The sequence below is a fragment of the Oryzias latipes genome, chromosome 21 (genome assembly GCF_053564925.1).
Source record: "Oryzias latipes strain Hd-rR chromosome 21, Olatipes_Hd-rR_3.1".
NCBI lineage: Eukaryota > Metazoa > Chordata > Actinopteri > Beloniformes > Adrianichthyidae > Oryzias > Oryzias latipes.
The window spans coordinates 17,072,020-17,083,366 of record NC_136257.1 but is presented as its reverse complement, the minus strand read 5'-3'; the positions used below and the strand labels follow the sequence as shown (position 1 = coordinate 17,083,366).

At 40.7% G+C, this 11,347-nt stretch overlaps 1 long non-coding RNA gene across 1 annotated transcript; it reads left to right on the top strand.

The window, feature by feature from the left end:
• Positions 1–6,751: 6,751 nt before the first annotated feature.
• Positions 6,752–9,040, top strand: LOC111946799 (uncharacterized). Its single transcript, XR_002872557.2, has 4 exons — positions 6,752–6,885; positions 8,187–8,251; positions 8,356–8,511; positions 8,618–9,040. It is a non-coding gene; the product is annotated as an uncharacterized LOC111946799 (long non-coding RNA).
• Positions 9,041–11,347: the final 2,307 nt, after the last annotated feature.

Here is an 11,347-nt window from a genome sequence, read left to right as displayed (position 1 = left end):
CTTTTAGCACTTTTGAGTGACAAAAGTAGATTGAGCACAAAACACACTCTAAAGGCAAAGATCTCATTTGTAGTTTAAAAAAGTGTTGTTATTTTTTTGGTCACATTTCAAGTTTAACAATCAAAACAGTTTGAATTTGAGCCAAAATTCTTTTTTGACAGTTTTTGCACTTTTGAGTGACAAAATGACCTTGGCCACAAAAAACACTCTAAAGGCAAAGATCTCATTAGTAGTTAAAAAAAGTGTTGTTTTTTTGTTCACATTTCAAGTTGAACAGTCAAAACTGTGAGATCTTGAGCCAAAAATTTTTTTTGACACTTTTAGCACTTTTGAGTGACAAAAGGATTTTTGAGCACAAAACGCACTCTAAAGGCAAAGATCTCATTTGTAGTTTCAAAAAGTGTTGTTTTTTGGTCACGTTTCAAGTTGTACAGTTAAAACAATCAGAATTTGAGCCATAAAGCTCTTTTATAACCTTTAGCCCTTTGAGTGACAAAAGGATTTTTGGCCACAAAACGGACTCAAAAGGCAGAGATTTCATCTGTGGTTCAAAAAAGTGTTTTTTTTTTTTTGGTCACACTTCTATTTGAAGAGTCAAAACAGTCAAAATTTGAGCCAAAATGCTTTTTGACACTTTTAGCACTTTTGAGTGACAAAACGATTTTTGGCCACAAAACGCACTCAAAAGGCAAAGATCTCATTAGTAGTTAAAAAAAAGTGTTTTTTTGGTCACATTTCAAGTTGAACAATCAAAACAGTGAGAATTTGAGCCAAAATGTTTTTTTGACACTTTTAGCACTTTTGAGTGACAAAATGATTGTTGGCCTCAAAACGCACTAAAAAGGCAAAATATCTCATCTTTGGTTCAAAAACGTGTTGTTTTTGGGTCAGGTTTAAATTTGTACAGTCAAAATAGTCAGAATTTGAGCCAAAATGCTTTTTTGACACTTTTTGCACTTTTGAGTGACAAAATGACCTTGGCCACAAAAAACACTCAAAAGGCTAAGATCTCATTAGTAATTAAAAAAAAAAGTGTTGTGTTTTTGTTTACATTTCAAGTTGAACAGTCAAAACTGTGAGATCTTGAGCCAAAATGTTTTTTTGACACTTTTAGCACTTTTGAGTGACAAAATGATTGTTGGCCACAAAACGCACTCAAAAGGCAAAGATCTCATCTTTGGTTCAAAAAAGTATTGTTTTTTGGTCACGTTTAAAGTTGTACAGTCAAAACAATCAGAATTTGAGCCAAAATGCTTTTTTGACACTTTTAGCACTTTTGAGTGACAAAAGGATTTTTGAGCACAAAACGCACTCTAAAGGGCAAAGATCTCATTTGTAGTTTAAAAAAGTGTTGTTTTTTGGTCACATTTAAAGTTGTACAGTCAAAACAATCAGAATTTGAGCCATAAAGCTCTTTTATAACCTTTAGTCCTTTGAGTGACAAAAGGATTTTTGGCCACAAAACGGACTCAAAAGGCAGAGATCTCATCTGTGGTTCAAAAAAGTTTTTTTTTTGGTCACACTTCAAGTTGAAGAGTCAAAACAGTCAGAATTTGAGCCAAAATGCTTTTTGACACTTTTAGCACTTTTGAGTGACAAAACGATTTTTGGCCACAAAAAACATTCAAAAGGCAAAGATCTCATTAGTAGTTAAAAAAAAGTGTTTTTTTGGTCACATTTCAAGTTGAACAATCAAAACAATGAGAATTTGAGCCAAAGTTCTTTTTTGACACTTTTTGCAATTTTGTGTGACAAAATGACCTTGGCCACAAAAAACACTCAAAAGGCAAAGATCTTATTAGTAGTTAAAAAAAGTGTTGTTTTTTTGGTCACATTTCAAGTTGAATAGTCAAAACTTTGAGATCTTGAGCCAAAATGTTTTTTTTGACACTTTTAGCACTTTTGAGTGACAAAATGATTGTTGGCCTCAAAACGCACTCAAAAGGCAAAGATCTCATCTTTGGTTCAAAAAAGTATTCATTTTTTGGTCACGTTTAAAGTTGTACAGTCAAAACAGTCAGAATTTGAGCCAAAATGCTTTTTTGACACTTTTTGCACTTTTGAGTGACAAAATGACCTTGGCTACAAAAAACACTCAAAAGGGAAAGATCTCATTAGTAGTTGAAAAAAGTCTTGTTTTTTTGGTCACATTTCAAGTTGAACAGTCAAAACTGTGAGATTTTGAGCAAAAATGTTTTTTTTTTGACACTTTTAGCACTTTTGAGTGACAAAATGATTGTTGGCCTCAAAACGCACTCAAAAGGCAAAGAGCTCATCTTTGGTTGAAAAAAGTGTTGTTTTTTGGTCACGTTTAAAGTTGTACAGTCAAAACAATCAGAATTTGAGCCATAAAGCTCTTTTATAACCTTTAGTCCTTTGAGTGACAAAAGGATTTTTGGCCACAAAACGGACTCAAAAGGCAGAGATCTCATCTGTGGTTCAAAAAAGTGTTGTTTTTTTGGTCACACTTCAAGTTGAAGAGTCAAAACAGTCAGAATTTGAGCCAAAGTTCTTTTTTGACACTTTTTGCAATTTTGTGTGACAAAATGACCTTGGCCACAAAAAACACTCAAAACGCAAAGATCTCATTAGTAGTTAAAAAAAAGTGTTGTTTTTTTGGTCACATCCCAGCCAGCAATGTCACGTGGGCCCCAACTGGGAAAGAGGTGGGCTATGTGGGTACTGACTGGGCATGGGTTTATTTTGGGTAAACTTTGAAGGCCCCATTAGGTTTTGCCTACATTGGCCCCACATTGGCCCCCCACATGGGTTACCTGTTAGGGCCCTACAAAGGAACCATGTGGGCTAGAACCCATGTAGGTCAGCCAAGTAAGGCCCATATGGGTTGCATCTGGGCCATAAAGACTTTGGCTGTAACTGGGACACTGTATGTGGGACCCATATGGTTTGGCCTACATGAGTCCAACGTGTGGAGCCCTCATGGGCTAACCATATAGGCCCGCTAAAGGATCTAGGTGGGCAAAGAAAACCTGGTCTGTAACTGGGCCACTGCATGTAAGACCCATGTGGAATAACTTACATGGGTCCCACATGAGGAGCCCTCATGGGCTAACCATATATGCCTGATAAAGAGCCCGGGTGGGCAAAGAAGACCTGGTCTGTAACTGGGACACTGTATGTGGGACCCATATGGTTTGGCCCACATGAGTCCCAGGTGTGGAGCCCTCATGGGCTAACCATATAGGCCCGCTAAATGATCTAGGTGGTAAAGAAGACCTGGTCTGTAACTGGGCCACTGTATGTAGGACCCATGTGGTATAACTTACATGGGTCCCACATGAGGAGCCCTCATGGGCTAACCAAATAAGCCCAATAAAGGGTCTATGTGGGCGAAGAAGACCTACTCTGTAACTGGGCCACTGTATGTAGGGCCCATGTGGTATAAGTTACATGGGTCCTACATGAGGAGCCCTCATGTGCTAACCATATAGGCCTGATAAAGAGCCCGGGTGGGCAAAGAAGACCTGGTCTGTAACTGGGCCACTGTATGTAGGGCCCATGTGGTATAACTTACATGGGTCCCACATGAGGAGCCCTCATGGGCTAACCATATAGGCCTGCTAAAGGATCTAGGTGGGGGAAGAAGACCTGGTCTGTAACCGGGCCACTGTATGTAGGACCCATGTGGAATAAGTTACATTGGTCCCACATGAGGAGCCCTCATGGGCTAACCATATAGGCCTGATAAAGAGCCCGGGTGGGCAAAGAAGACCTGGTCTGTAACTGGGACACAGTATGTGGGACCCATATGGTTTGGCCCACATGAGTCCCACGTGTGGAGCCCTCATGGACTAACCATATAGGCCCGCTAAAGGATCTAGGTGGGCAAAGAAGACCTGGTCTGTAACTGGGCCACTGTATGTAGGACCAATGTGGTATAACTTACATGGGTCCCACATGTGGAGCCCTCATGGACTAACCATATAGGCCCGCTAAAGGATCTAGGTGGGCAAAGAAGACCTGCTCTGTAACTGGGACACTGTATGTGGGACCCATATGGTTTTGCCCACATGAGTCCCAGGTGTGGAGCCCTCATGGGCTAACCATATAGGCCCGCTAAAGGATCTAGGTGGGCAAAGAAGACCTGGTCTGTAACTGGGCCACTGTATGTAGGACCAATGTGGTATAACTTACATGGGTCCCACATGAGGAGCCCTCATGGGCTAACCAAATAGGCCCAATAAAGGGTCTATGTGGGCGAAGAAGACCTACTCTGTAACTGGGCCACTGTATGTAGGGCCCATGTGGTATAACTTACATGGGTCCCACATGAGGAGCCCTCATGGGCTAACCATATAGGCCTGCTAAAGGATCTAGGTGGGGGAAGAAGACCTGGTCTGTAACTGGGCCACTGTATGTAGGACCCATGTGGAATAAGTTACATTGGTCCCACATGAGGAGCCCTCATGGGCTAACCATATAGGCCTGATAAAGAGCCCGGGTGGGCAAAGAAGACCTGCTCTGTAACTGGGACACTGTATGTGGGACCCATATGGTTTGGCCCACATGAGTACCACATTAAGAGTGCTAATGGGTTAACCATATAGGCAGGTATTTTAAAAGGTTGTTTTGTATTCTGTTACTAGACATATGCTTAAAATCCAAGAAGATGAGTAAAATGACAGAACCCCTGAAGACTCTTTCCAAATTGAATATGAATCACAGCTTTTCTAATTCTCATCAGTCCAGCTGTTAACACTGGCTAAATTGATGAACCACAAATAGACATACATTTTAATATTTTACCATGTTTTACCCAGACCAACCTGCATTTGCAATATTGGACAATTATGACATTTATTTTTTCCTGTCCAGAGTTTTGGTAGTTTGTAGAGGAAGTGCTGAGATTTTGAGGATGTAGCAGTAAGCAATTAGATACAAGTAGGGTGACCACTTGTCCCAATTTTGGCACCATACAACCATCTAGTCTTCTGTCTGGCTTTCCTATTTATTAAAAATATTTACTTTTTTCATTGGTGCTCAGTGGATCCAACACAGATTCAAGTTTTTAACGACACAGTTTAAGATGAAGTGGTAACTTTGTTTGAACATAACACATTTGTTGTGTTGCTGTCCTATTCAGAACAAGCCTGGCTTCAAGGTTCAAGGTTTTTTTATTGGCCATGTATGCATATGCAGTCAATGCTTAGGGGTGCAAAGGTCTCAAGGTAACGTTTTGAAAAAGAGGAATCATTGTGCTCCGCTCATGTGTCGAAGTGTCCTTGGGCAAGACACTGAACCCCACCTTAACTCTGTTTTTTAAGGTTGACGCAAGTGTTCGGCAGCGGAGCCACCACCAGTCTGTGAATGTGTGTGAAAGGGTGAATGGAATTATGACTGTAAAGCACTTTGGGCCTTCAAGGTAGGTAGAAAAGCTCTGTATCCGTGTACGACATTTACCATTTACCAGTATTGTAATTTGTCCTATCACAATCTGACACGTCACCGGACCAACGGACAGCCATTAAAAAAAATGTGACGTCAGCATTAGTCCCAGGACCCTGAAGGACCTCCAACGGTAATTGCAGGCTGAATAGTTTTGGTACCTACACCTACTATACCCTAACTTAAATTCTAAAACACAGAAAACTAATGCTATATACAGTATGTTTTGTGAAACACAGCAGTTTTTAACCTTTTTCAATCCACCCAGTTTTAGTGCATACAAAATGAACCAAGACTTTTATTCCCTGTAACTTGCAATCAACAAACAACACAGATTTAATCTCAGGGCCCTGCAGAAGGGCACTTGCAACCCATCAGTGGGCTCAGGCCAGCTGAATAAGAATTGCAGGCAATTAGATTGCAGATTACAAGTTATTAGACATTTATTTGGATGGTGGTCTTTGGTTGCATTTCAGTTATTAATTTTTGACATTATTTTAACTGTGGCAGTCTAGCTGTGGGAAAGGTGAATGTGTCGTGATGCTGTCCTCTGCGCTGTGTCTCACGCTTTGCAGTGTTTCTGTTTTAACAGAGTGAGCTGGGTGAGGTGAATATCTAATAATTCCCTTAGTTCATCTAATTTAGTGCATGCAATTTTAATTAATTTTTTTTGGAATTATGTTGGAAGTATTTAAATGTGAAATTGGTTGGAACACAGCAGAATATTCCCCTTCGTAGTAACACCTTTGCACTAATATGGGGCGGCGGTGGTGCAGCGGTAGGGCAGTCGACCCATGATCGTAAGATTGCAGGTATGATTCCCGCCTTGCATGCCCATGTGTCGCAGTGTCCTTGGGCAAGACCCTGAACCCCACCTTGCCTCTGGTGGGAGGTTGGCGCCAGTGTTCGGCAGCGGAGCCGCCATGTGTGTGTGCATGGGTGAATGGACCTGTGACTGTAAAGCGCTTTGGGCCTTCGAAAGAAGGTAAAAAGTGCTATATACGCCATTTACCATTTAATCACAATGAGCATAAAGAGCAATTTGCTATTTTTTCTTTTACTTGTGTTAGCTTACAAAAATAGTTTAACATCTGTCATGCAAACTTACCTGACACTACTACTGAAATAAAATGTGTTCATATGCTGGATTGGTTTAGTCTAGTTTTTATAGAAAATTTTAATATGTAAATAAAATGACTTTTTTATTGGAGTAGAAACCTGCCTTATTACAAAAACCCATTTTGACTGTTGAAAAGTAAAAAAAAAATAGAATTAAAGTTTTAATTTTTCTCAAAGGGCAAGCAGGGTGGTTTAAGGAGTTCAAAGTGGTAAGCAGGCGTTGCTGATTGGACGGTTGCTGCGTTTTGAATCTCCCGCTCATTTCCTGATACGGATTCAGTCAGTCGTCCTGGTCCGTCAACGCAAGGAGATTCTGCACTTCTGTCGCACCATTCATCCAGGCCATTTATTGATATCAAGGTAAGATACCTTTTTGGTTTTGTGTTTTGTTTACAGCTCTAACTGGCGATGATAAATGTGGTTCATAAAAGCATGCGCAGCTCGGGAGTGTTGTTCTGTCCTGCAGTTGAATCCATCCACGTTACAGCGGCTTTTGCATTTGAAAGAAGCCGGTGTCACAAACGGGCAGACAACTAGTTTCCACGTGCAGAAGGTTTATTTCCAGACATGATGACAAGTATAGGGTCGCGTCACCGATCATCCAGCCAGTGTGTGTCGGCGTTTCACCGAGGCGTCAAACAAGGAAGCGCATCCTAGTAACAGAGTTGCCAGATTCGGCGGGTTTCCGTCCAATTTAGTGGTTTCTATTTGGATCTTGCGGGGATAACTTGTTTTGGCCATATATAATTTGGCCAGGTTTTGTGTGAAATGTTTTTTTAGTTCGTTTTATTATGAGTCTGAATGATCTTATTTTGAAAAATGACCGGAATTTCTCGGTAAAAATGAATGAATACTAATCAGTCCAGCGGCGAGTTTAGATCCATAAAATGCAAACTCTTTTTTGTTTTAGCTTTTTAGTGTATTATAATGTTGATTCCTCACAAAATGACACCTAAGCGGTATTTCGACCCATTCGCGAGTATTCCTCTAAAATCGAGCGGGTTCTTCTCATGAGCTGACGTGAAGAACACATTATTGAGAACGGTCCCGTTCATGAGAGTCTGCGCTGCCGGCACTGCCCACAGACACACACCCACTGTCTCCGCAGAGCAAAAATGTTTGTCAAAAGCGCTTTATTTTTATATGCACAATATGCACATCCATCTTTGCAGAAGTTTGAATGTTTTTTTGTTTTCCTGGGAGAAACGCAGACACGCTGCCGAGGCCGACTCCATCTGCCGAGATTGACGTCACACACACAGAGCGAAAGCCGGTGACTCAGAGGATGAGTCCTGTTATTTCCAGTTTGGAAAAAAACGCAGGATAATAACCAATATTTAATCAAAAAAATCCTTTTGTGTGTGTGCCAAAGGTAATATTATCATATATATGGATGTTGCTTACTATTAAGGGCTTAGAAATAACAGGGTATAGGCCCCTGTATTGAGTTTCTGGAAGTATTTAATAGTTTTAATTATGCTTTATATATATATATATATATATATATATATATATATATATATATATATATATATATATATATATATATATATATATTTAGAGTAAACGTAATTTTATTTATCATCCTAGAGTTACTTGAACACTTGCTTCAGGGAATGGTTATTTCAGAGTTTAGTTATTTTGTCCCTTGTGTTGGTCAGGTCACCTGCAGCTTCACTCAAGTTGTCGTGACAGACTCGCCGATATAGATTTCATGTCAGCAGTTGTAAGTTTATACTTAAAGTTTTATTTTATTATTTATATATGTAATTAAGCTGTTAACGTTTAACTGCATCTTTCTATCTTGTGATATTTTCTCTATTTAAAAAGGTTGCTGTGGTTGGAGTAATTGGGGACTCTTGGACGATGCAACCAGAAGAATGATGGGCTTCCTCATGTCCAATGAGTTGGCTCTGCAATATAACCTGTTTGGACGTCATGGAGAGAATAAATTCTGCTAACTGCGTCTTTTTGATGTCTTCTATGGTAATTAGAGTTGAATTTATTAATTTATATTCATCACTGACAAATGATTTAGTAAGTTTAATCCCAGGCTAAAATGAATACTTTGTTTTTTGTGATTTCTTTTTAGGGGCAGTGAAGAAAAAATGACATCACCCAACCAGTCCCACTAAAGGAAGTGGAGAAGGGCCTCTCCAAATGGTTTGTTGGAGCTCGTGACAGGGGAGGAAACCGAGCTATAAGGACTCAAAGAGAGCTTGAATATCAAGCCGATGGAGCTTGTTCTCAGGAACCGTCAAGGATGCTATGAGTATTTTGTTTTACTGGATTTATTTATTTTTTCGTCACATAATTGGCACACATTAAGGTTGTTCATATTGTACTGTACCAAGTGAAGTAGTTCTTTATTTTATTAATTAACTGTTGTATGTTAGATCCTGTGTGTTATCTGTTAAACCTTTGGGTGACCTTGCCATGGTCTTGTATCTCGTTTTCACAATGCAGGATCAGGATAATTTATTTTCTTTTATTAAATTGAAACATTTTAAAAGCATTTTGTTGACGTCATTTGGAAAATTATGTTGTGAAACAGTGGGATTTTACAGAATCTTCTCATTTGGGTTTTAGGAAAGCTAGATGGAAAAGAAGACCCTATAATGGTTCACTGGTATATAGCACTGTAGGAAAACACAGGTGGGACCTCAATGGCAACACTGCACAAACCCACTCATGGCCCACATGGTGGCTTATTTAGGTCCCACATTAACCCAATATGCAATACTAATTGATGCTTAAGTGGGGCCAAAATGGGTCATGGATGATTACCTGATTGGGGCCCATCTTTGCCCTGTTTCAATCATACTTCCAGCCCACAGATGAAGAACTACGAGTTATGGTTAACTATGAGTATGGTTCTAATGCTACTTACCCACTAGGGGCCTACAGGAAACCCACTGACCACCCACTTCAAGCCCATGTGGGCACACACAGTTGGGGCCACCATGGAAACTGCGGACAAACCCACTCATAGCCCACATTATAGCCCATTTAGGTCCCACATAAAACCCATATGCAATACTGATAGACATATTAGTGGGGCCAACGTGGGTCTTGTGTACTTTTCCCAGTTGGGACCCATATGGGTCCTGTTTTAATCCCACTTCTAACCCACAGGGGTGAAAATATGGGCCCAATGTCAGTTCTAATGCTACTTACCCACTTGTGACCTACAGGAAATACACTCAGCACCCACTTCAAGCCTATGTGGGCATACACAGTTGGGGCCACCACGGAAACTGCGGACAAACCCACTTATAGCCCATTTAGGTCCCACATAAAACCCATATAAGATACTGATAGACACATTATTGGGGCCAAAGTGGGTCTTGGGTAGTTTACCCAGTTGGGACCCATATAGGCCCTGTTTCAATCCCACTTCCAGCCCACATGGGCAAAAATATGGGCCCTACATGGGTTCTAATATTATTTACCAACTTGGGGCCTATCTGACACCCACTCAGCACCCACTTCAAGCCTACGTGGGCATACACAGTTGGGGCCACCACGGAAACTGCGGATAAACCCACTTATAGCCCACATTAAAGCCCATTTAGGTCCCACATACAACCCATATGTGATACTGATAGACACATTAGTGGGGCCAAAGTGGGTCTTGGGTAGTTTACCCAGTTGGGACCCACATGGGCCCTGTTTTTATCCCACTTCCAGCCCACATGGGCAAATATATGGGCCCTACATGGGTTCTAATATTATTTACCCACTTGGGGCCTAACTGACACCCACTCAGCACCCACTTCAAGCCTATGCGGGCATACACAGTTGGGGCCACCACGGAAACTGCGGACAAACCCACTTATAGCCCACATTAAAGCCCATTTAGGTCCCACATACAACCCATATAGGATACTGATAGACACATTAGTGGGGCCAAAGTGGGTCTTGGGTAGTTTACCCAGTTGGGACCCACATGGGCCCTGTTTTTATCCCACTTCCAGCCCACATGGGCAAATATATGGGCCCTACATGGGTTCTAATATTATTTACCCACTTGGGGCCTAACTGACACCCACTCAGCACCCACTTCAAGCCTATGCGGGCAGACACAGTTGGGGCCACCATGGAAACTGCGGACAAAACCATTTGGGGCCCACATTTTCTGCCCATCTTTAAACCATATGGGGCCCACTTGGCTTTGCTGGCTGGGATTTCAAGTTGAACAGTCAAAAGTGTGAGATCTTGAGCCAAAATGTTTTTTTGACACTTTTAGCACTTTTGAGTGACAAAATGATTGTTGGCCTCAAAACGCACTCAAAAGGCAAAGATCTCATCTTTGGATCAAAAAAAGTATTGTTTTTTGGTCACGTTTAAAGTTGTACAGTCAAAACAATCAGAATTTTAGCCAAAATGCTTTTTTGACACTTTTAGCACTTTTGAGTGACAAAAGGATTTTTGAGCACAAAACGCACTCTAAAGCCAAAGATCTCATTTGTAGTTCAAAAAAGTGTTGTTTTTTTGTTCACATTTCAAGTTGAACAGTCAAAACTGTGAGATCTTGAGCCAAAATGTTTTTTTGACACTTTTAGCACTTTTGAGTGACAAAAGGATTTTTGAGCACAAAACGCACTCTAAAGGCAAAGATCTCATTTGTAGTTTAAAAAAGTGTTGTTTTTTTGTTCACGTTTCAAGTTGTACAGTCAAAACAGTCAGAATTTTAGCCAAAATGCTCCTTTACACTTTTAGCCCTTTGAGTGACAAAATAATTGTTGGCCACAAAACGCACTCAAAAGGTAAAGATCTCATCTCTAGTTCAAAAAAGTGTTTTTCCTTGGTCACATTTCAG